The following is a 7549-nucleotide window of genomic DNA, read 5'->3' as shown; positions in this document are numbered from 1 at the left end:
TTTTAGTGTTTTACATAATTGTGATAATAGAATGATATTTTGCAATAAAAAATATTATTTTAATTATTAAAACACAAAACATCGTCGACGTTTTGATAAAACACAAGACGTCAATGACGTTTTGTAAATAACCATAGCAGTATTTAATACATAATTTGGTGAGTTGAAACTTATTTTGGTCCTAGAATTTTCGATCGGCCTCAATTTCGACCATTTAACTTTTGTCATGTCATTCACTCATCACATATCCATTCTAGCAAGTTGGGTGCCACGTGGATACACATTCTGTCAATTTAACGTGTTATATCAGATCTCCGTAAATGAAGATAGCTACATGTGCAAACGTATGTCACAATCTAATATTTGAGGGTGTTAATTGGATAACTATAAATTTAAAAGTCGAAATTGAAACAGGTCGAAAATTTCAGGAATCAAAATGATTACAACTCATAATTTGGTCATCATGAAGGATTTCACACTTAGTAATACAATATAAAAAAAAAAGTTCTACCAAAGTGATAATAATGCAAACTTAAAAGTTAAAATGAGGTCAACGACATTTGGTAAATCTTATCAATTGCATGTTTAATAGTATTTGAATTTAATTTTGATGTAAAATGTTTTTGATATAGCGGTAAAACCTAATTCAAAAGCAATTAATCAGCTTTACGTTATAGTTTAATACTGTATTATCACTCAATGAAAATGATTGACAAAAGTGTAATTCATCTCACCTATAAAAGGTATGTTATTATTTTATCTTCGGTAATATACACACTAAATATATAATACTGACTTAAAATACCGACTTAAACATTTAAGTACCTTTTGCAGGTACATTCTCATATTCATTATTTAATAACTCAAGTACTCTTAATCTCATCTTATTTAATCTACTTTAATATTATTTAATTTTTATATCCATTAAATTAAGGATTAAGTACGATTTTAATTTCTAACGTAGAGACAAAAAATTTATTTTATCCCAACTTTTTTTTCACTACACAATGATCTCGAATGTTTCAGTTTGTTTTAAAATTATTATTTTTACCAAATTTTAAATTTTTATTCCAAAAATACCCCTAACTAAAAAAAAACAAAACCTTGAATAAGGAGGAAAGGGGGAAGAGAAGAGAGGATAGAAGAGGGAAGGAAAGGGAAGGTGGGGAAGGGAAGGGAAGGGCCGCTGCCGCTGCTCTTCACCCCTTCGCGCTAACCCCAGAGCCACTGCGACCTTCTCCCCTCCTTCCTTCCTTCCCTGTCTCGAACCTCCTCGAACCAGAGCTCACCCCCGGCGATGAGCTATCACAACACTCCTGCTGTCCACCAGTGGCGAGGCATCTATGGCCTTTGGTGGCAAGGAATCTGAAGTAGGCAACTGGTCCGAGACTGATGCGACGTTGGTGGCAAGGGAGGCGGAACAGGCAGACGATGGCGGCGGTGGTGATTGCAGAGTCTCAGTAGTGGATTTGGACTGTGCGCCGCGGACAACTTGATCCCATGGAGAACCTGTTCCACGCTTTTGATTCCATTGAAGAAGAAGACGATGTGTTTCACTTCTATTTCTTCTGTTTTTGTTTCTGATTTCATTGAAGGAGAAGAAGAAGAATGTTTTCTGTTTTCTATTTTCATAATTCAGGTTATCATTTTGCTTTCAATTTCTGTTTTCGGTTTGATTATGGATTAATTTAGCCGAATGTTGATTTTCTGTTAGTGGATTTTAGGAAATGGTTATTGTTGTTGATTTGATTCTATTTTTGGTTTGATTCTGGATTGCTTTTGCTTCTGATTCTGCTTTTGTTGTTGTTCTTATTCCATTATCCATTGTTATTGTTGTTGTTGTTGTTTCATTGTTATTGATTCTGCTGCTGTTTTCTGCTTCTGCCTGCTTCTATTTCTGCTTTTGCTGTTGTGCCTCTGCGCCTTTATTGCTGGTTGATTTTGGGAAGAAAGGGAATGGTATTTTCGTCTGAAGGACGATTTTAAAACTAAGTTAAACCTTCGAGACCATTTTGTAGCAAAGAAATGCCGGGGATGAAATAAATTTTCGGTCTTTACGTTAGAGACTAAAATCGTACTTAACCCTTAAAAACACAACAAATCCTAATCAAACACTTTATTAAACAAATTTAACCACTGATTTAACCTAAACCTTAACAAAATGCTAAAGTCATAAATTTAATATGTAAAAAATAAAATCATACCAACAATAAATCCGATGATAGTGGTTGGAGGGTCTCTCTAATGTGGTGGTGATAGAGGCGGCAGTGATGGCGACGTGAATGCCAACCATGGCGAAGGATGCAGTGGGAATAGCAGCAGCAGAACGACGACGACGTGCGCGACGGCTTCAGTGGGTACTCTAGGTGGCGGCAACGTTGACAACGAGGTCCCGACAAGCTCCCGACGTGGCGATGGTGACAGTTCGACGGCGAGGGAGAGAGAAGACAAGAAAGAGAGAGAGAGTTTGGACAAGTGAGGGAGAAGGGTTCCGCGTTTGAATTTTAACCCAATTTTACCGTCAAATTTTTCGGACAGTAAATGACCAAAACAACGCATAAAATCATTATACCGGCAAAATACCAACGGTAAATTCAACAGTAATATTGGTGCCGTTGAGTTATATTTTTGCGCCAATAATTACCATCGACTTTAGCGATAGAAAATCTCTTCCGACGATAACTTTTTATGGTGACAAATTTCTCCTCCTTTCTGTCAGAAAATTCGACGATAAATCTACCGGTACAAGTCAACGCTAAACCCGATGGTAACTCAACGGTACTCAACATTTTTTTATTGTATGAGAGCACAAAAAGTATTATAAAATATTTTATCAAACTAGAAATGTCAAAATTATTAGGCAATGTTTGGTTACTCGCATCTTCCCATTAGTACAATGACAAAATTATTAGGTAGGTTAGTGGTCTTCATGACACAAATATAGAAAGAGTTACAGATATAAAGATGTACACATTGTTTACTATATTTGCTGATGGGTCATTTATAGCATACAGATTGATTTATACAGATTGAAGGAGATTATGACAAGTGGCACAGTAGGGAACATGCTTGGCAAAGCTCTGTCACCTTGTCTGGGCTTGCTAATTGAATGGAGCCGGCTAATAGAATCAGGAGACAAAGTTGCAAATTTTCAACTGGATTTAAGGAAATGGGCTGCCCTATTGTTTTTGTTTTTTTATTTGGGTCATCAGTGATGGGCTCCTTTAATCTAATTGGACTTATACATCTTCTACCTTACTTCAGGGTTTTATAGAACAGAGCACTACTGTAATCCCTCTTCTCCGATCGCTGTCATCGTGTTCCTTGCTGCTAGAGCTAGGGCCTTGTTCTTTCTGCTCTGCTTCGCGGTGTTCATCTGCTCATGCCGTTCTGAAACTTCTGCTCTGGTTGGCGTTCTGAAACCTTTGCTCTGCTCCGCCGTGGTGCCGTGCTCTGTCGTCTCAAGCAAATCGAGAACTATCCGCCGTTCACCTCTTTCTCTCAAGCCTCTCGCATCATACTCAATCCTTAGGTATCTCTTCCTCCATGTCTTTATTACTTATTTCTTCCTAGTAATTTCATGGAAGTTCTATTTCGGATCATTTCTTCTGATGTGCTGTTATCAAACTACCGAATTTAGAGTTTTTCTCTTGTTGATTTTGGTTTTGGTTTCATTGAATTTTGATTTTGGTCCACTCTCTACGATTGTTAATTTTGTGATTGTGCCGCTACTTTAATTTTGGATTTCAATTTTTAATATTTTTGCTAATGCATAAGTACATAAAGCAGAATAATGACATTGCTCTCTGTGCACCCGGGATGGGTATCAATTACTTTCACTTCTCTACTTTCTTTTCTTCGTACACCTTATTGCCTCATTACTTCTTTTTCCCTTAGCTTTCATGAAGAAAATTATTATTATTTTAATATAACCGATATGGTACAATTACTTGATTCATTGTGTCAAAAACAAATAAGAATTAAGATACAGGAATCTTAGATATGATTAAGTTATCTTGACCTTGTTAATAGTTTTGAATTTTCAGATATAATCCAAATAAAGAAGCTAGTATTAGTAGTTTTGAATTTTTAACCAATAACGAAAATCCATCTTGCATTGTTTCTTCTCGAGTTCTCTCCGTGCTTCTTGAATTCACATCACTTTTGGCTAATGGAGTTGAAGCAAAAGCTGAAGTAGGTGATAACTATGTGTATGCAACTATTGATTTGTCGCCTCATGATAAGTTGTTAGTATATTGATAATTCATATAGTATATGAGAATATAATATATTTTGGAACTAAATTATGAGGGTTTTAATCTTTTAAGTAAGAAATAGGTGTTTTACTCTAACTTAATTATGCCGTGGATTTAATGTATTGGTGCATGACAATTATATTCACAGGAATTTTTTGAAAAGCTCATGAGCAATGCTGTTAATGCCTAGGCACTACACTTAATATGAGCTGTGTATGTAGCAATATTTGAAGTGCTTTTATGATTTTAGCATCTAATTTATAATTGAAGTTTGGTGTTTAAGTGCTGTTTTGGGGATATCAATTGTACCTTTAGGACTCTGTTGAAATTTATATCAATTGTTGCTCCAAAAAGAATTTAAGACTGTTGAAATTAAAGCTTTACCAAATTGAATTTAAGACTGTTGTGACTGAATTTGTTTCTTTGCCATGTACAGTGGTGACTAGGGGTGTTCAAAACCGATCCGGACCGAACTAAACCGAAGGATCAAACCGAAAAAACCGAAAACCGAATTAATCAAAAACCGAAAAAACCAAAAAAAAACGTTGTTTTGCTGTTTTTTGCAGTTCGGTTCGGTTTTTGGTTCTTACCACCAAAACCCTAACCGAACCGAACCGAATCGGTTCTACAAAAACCCTAAAAATTAAAAACTACCTACCCCACCCCCCCACCCCCCCAAGACCCCCACCCCCCAAACGAGTCCTAGAGGTGTTCTACTGCTGCGCGACTCCCTCCATCCCCAAATCCCCATGGAAACCCAAATCCCAGATCGGAGCCAGCCTGAGCCACCATATCTCGCCCTCTGCTGCCTGCGCACCCACTCACCCAGCCACGGAGCCAGCCTGAGCCACCCACGTCCTTGAGTCTCGAAGCCTTCCTCCAAATCCCACCGCCGAAGAGAGCAGATCCCCCACCGCCGGTACACCACGAAGACGAAGACCCAGCTCAACACAGCACCTCGCCTGGCTCGCCACCACCCAGTCACCCACTGACCCAACAGCCACAGGGCAGCACAGCAGACAGCACCGACGGGCGACGATCAACACAGGACCTTCGACCTCGCCACCTCCGACCTCGCCGCCTCCACCCAGCAGCGTTTCTGGGTTCTGGGTTTAGGGTCACCCACGATCAAGACACTGAAGACAGCACCTCCCAGTCTCCCACCCAGCCACCGATTCAAGTGAATATGGAGCCCGAGCCATCTATTCAGGTAATCTTTACTGATGCATTGTTGATATTGCTGGTTATTGATTTAATTTATTCAGTTTAGGGTTATTGTTGGTATTGATGTTTACCATCTATTCAGTTTATTGTTGGTAATTTGGTCTTGCTGATTTATTGTTCAGTTTAAGGTTATCAGTTTATTGTTCAGGTTTTGTTCAGTTTATCAGGTTTTGTTCAGGCATTGCTGATTTATTGCTGGTTATTGATTTAAACTTTAGTTTATTGTTGGTTTCTGTCCTTGATTTAGTGTTCAGATTATCGGGTTTTATTCAGTTTAGGGTTATTGTTGGTATTGCTTAATCATTGCTTAATCAGGTTTTATTGATTAAACTTCAGTTTATTGCTTAATCATTGCTGTTTATTGATTTATTGTTGACTTGGTAATTTGGTATTGTTGCTGCCTTACTGGTTATTGATTCATTGTTGTGACTTGGTTAATTTGGTTAAATTATACTCAGCATTGTTAATCATTGCTGTTTATTGATTTATTGCTGACTTGGTAATTTGGTATTGTTGCTGCCTTGTTGGTTATTGATTCATTGCTGATTTGCTGGTTATTGATTCATTTGTGACTTGGTTAATTTGGTTAAGAGAACTTCTAGGCAGGGATGAACATTGTTGTTATAGGCAATTTTTGGTAGTGATACATTGTTGCGCTATCTATAATGATGAACATTATGACTTGTTTAACTTTCATTTATGTTTTCTGCCTTTATTTTGCATGTGCAAGTTTGGGGCTGATGTGATGGAAGTAGTTGCATCTTGGACAAAAGCCTTGTGCGTTGACATCTCTCAAGGCCGCATACCAAATCATGTTGATGATGTTAAAGCTGAAGCTAGTGAATTAGGAAATAAAGTTTTGTCTAGTTGAAGTGTACTTGACATTGGGACAGGCAATAGTTTGCTTCTCCAAGAATTAGCTAAACAAGGGTATGGTATTTCTTGCGATGTTCTGCACTTTTAGTAATATATGCTGTATAATTCTTTTATATAAAAAAAGAGAAAAGAAAGACTTTGTTAAAGTTAGCAAATTTCTGAATTACTATTTATTATAACAAAATGTGTATTGTTGGAAATCGGAAGGCATGTGAATCTTGTGCCATATAAATTTGTTCTACACAAATATATTTAATTGTTAATTAAATGAGAATTCCATAGCATCAAAAGTAAGGTGTGAATATGTGAAAATCATGAAAAACAAAGATATATTCAAGTAAACAAAGAAAGTTGCTACATAAAGGTGGCATGGAAATGTATATACTATTATATGCTTTTTTTGGAGGGAAGGTACACTTATAAGTACTTGGAAGTTCTGCCTATTGGTTTCTGAGAGATATCTGGGTTTTTTTATGTTGCATTGCATGTGTTATTAATCTTACTCTTGCTACCTTTCCAGGTTCTCTTATTTGACTGGTACGGATTATAATGAAGGGGCCATCAGCCTTGCTCAAAGCGTTGCTAATCGGGATGTATTTTTTTTGAATTGATTGAAAAAACCGAACAAACCGAACTGAATCAAACTGATTTTAATTGGTTTGGTTTGGTTCGGATGGCTTCGATAAAAAAATCGAACCAAACCGAACCGCAGTTTAATTACACGATCGAATCGGATGACTTTTTCCTCAAAAATCGAATCAAACCGCACCGCGAACACCCCTAGTGGTGACCACACAGTAATGATAATTGATTGTGAAACTTGATAGCTTAATAAGCTAATCACAAAGTATTAAACTATTAATCTTATTATGATCATGTGATAATTTCTTGCTAAAGGCATGGATAATGCATAGGCCTGCTTTATTTTATGTCAAACCACTAGTTAATTATAAGCATTATTCACCACGCCTGATGTTTGAGAAATCTAAAAGTTGGATAAATGTGAATTTTATACCTAACCAAAGATATTTTTGCATCTTACTTTCTAAGTTTGGAATAATCTTTGTTGACTGAAAATTGCTAGAGACAGAGCTAAGTACAGCAAAAAGAAACATGGTGGGGGTTTATAATGATATTCATTGTTCAAGACATCAGTCACCGAAAATGGAAAAATAGAAGCTAAGCAAAAATGA

The 7549-nt window shown here is 36.9% G+C and overlaps 1 long non-coding RNA gene across 1 annotated transcript; it reads left to right on the top strand.

The window, feature by feature from the left end:
- Positions 1–4933: 4933 nt before the first annotated feature.
- On the top strand, positions 4934–7109 carry LOC110264919 (uncharacterized). The gene is made up of 3 exons (XR_002351277.2): positions 4934–5466; positions 6211–6410; positions 6877–7109. It is a non-coding gene; the product is annotated as an uncharacterized LOC110264919 (long non-coding RNA).
- Positions 7110–7549: the final 440 nt, after the last annotated feature.

The sequence above is a fragment of the Arachis ipaensis genome, chromosome B7 (assembly GCF_059453495.1).
Source record: "Arachis ipaensis isolate K30076 ecotype BB chromosome B7, ASM5945349v1, whole genome shotgun sequence".
NCBI lineage: Eukaryota > Viridiplantae > Streptophyta > Magnoliopsida > Fabales > Fabaceae > Arachis > Arachis ipaensis.
This window is presented reverse-complemented; position numbering and strand designations above follow the sequence as displayed.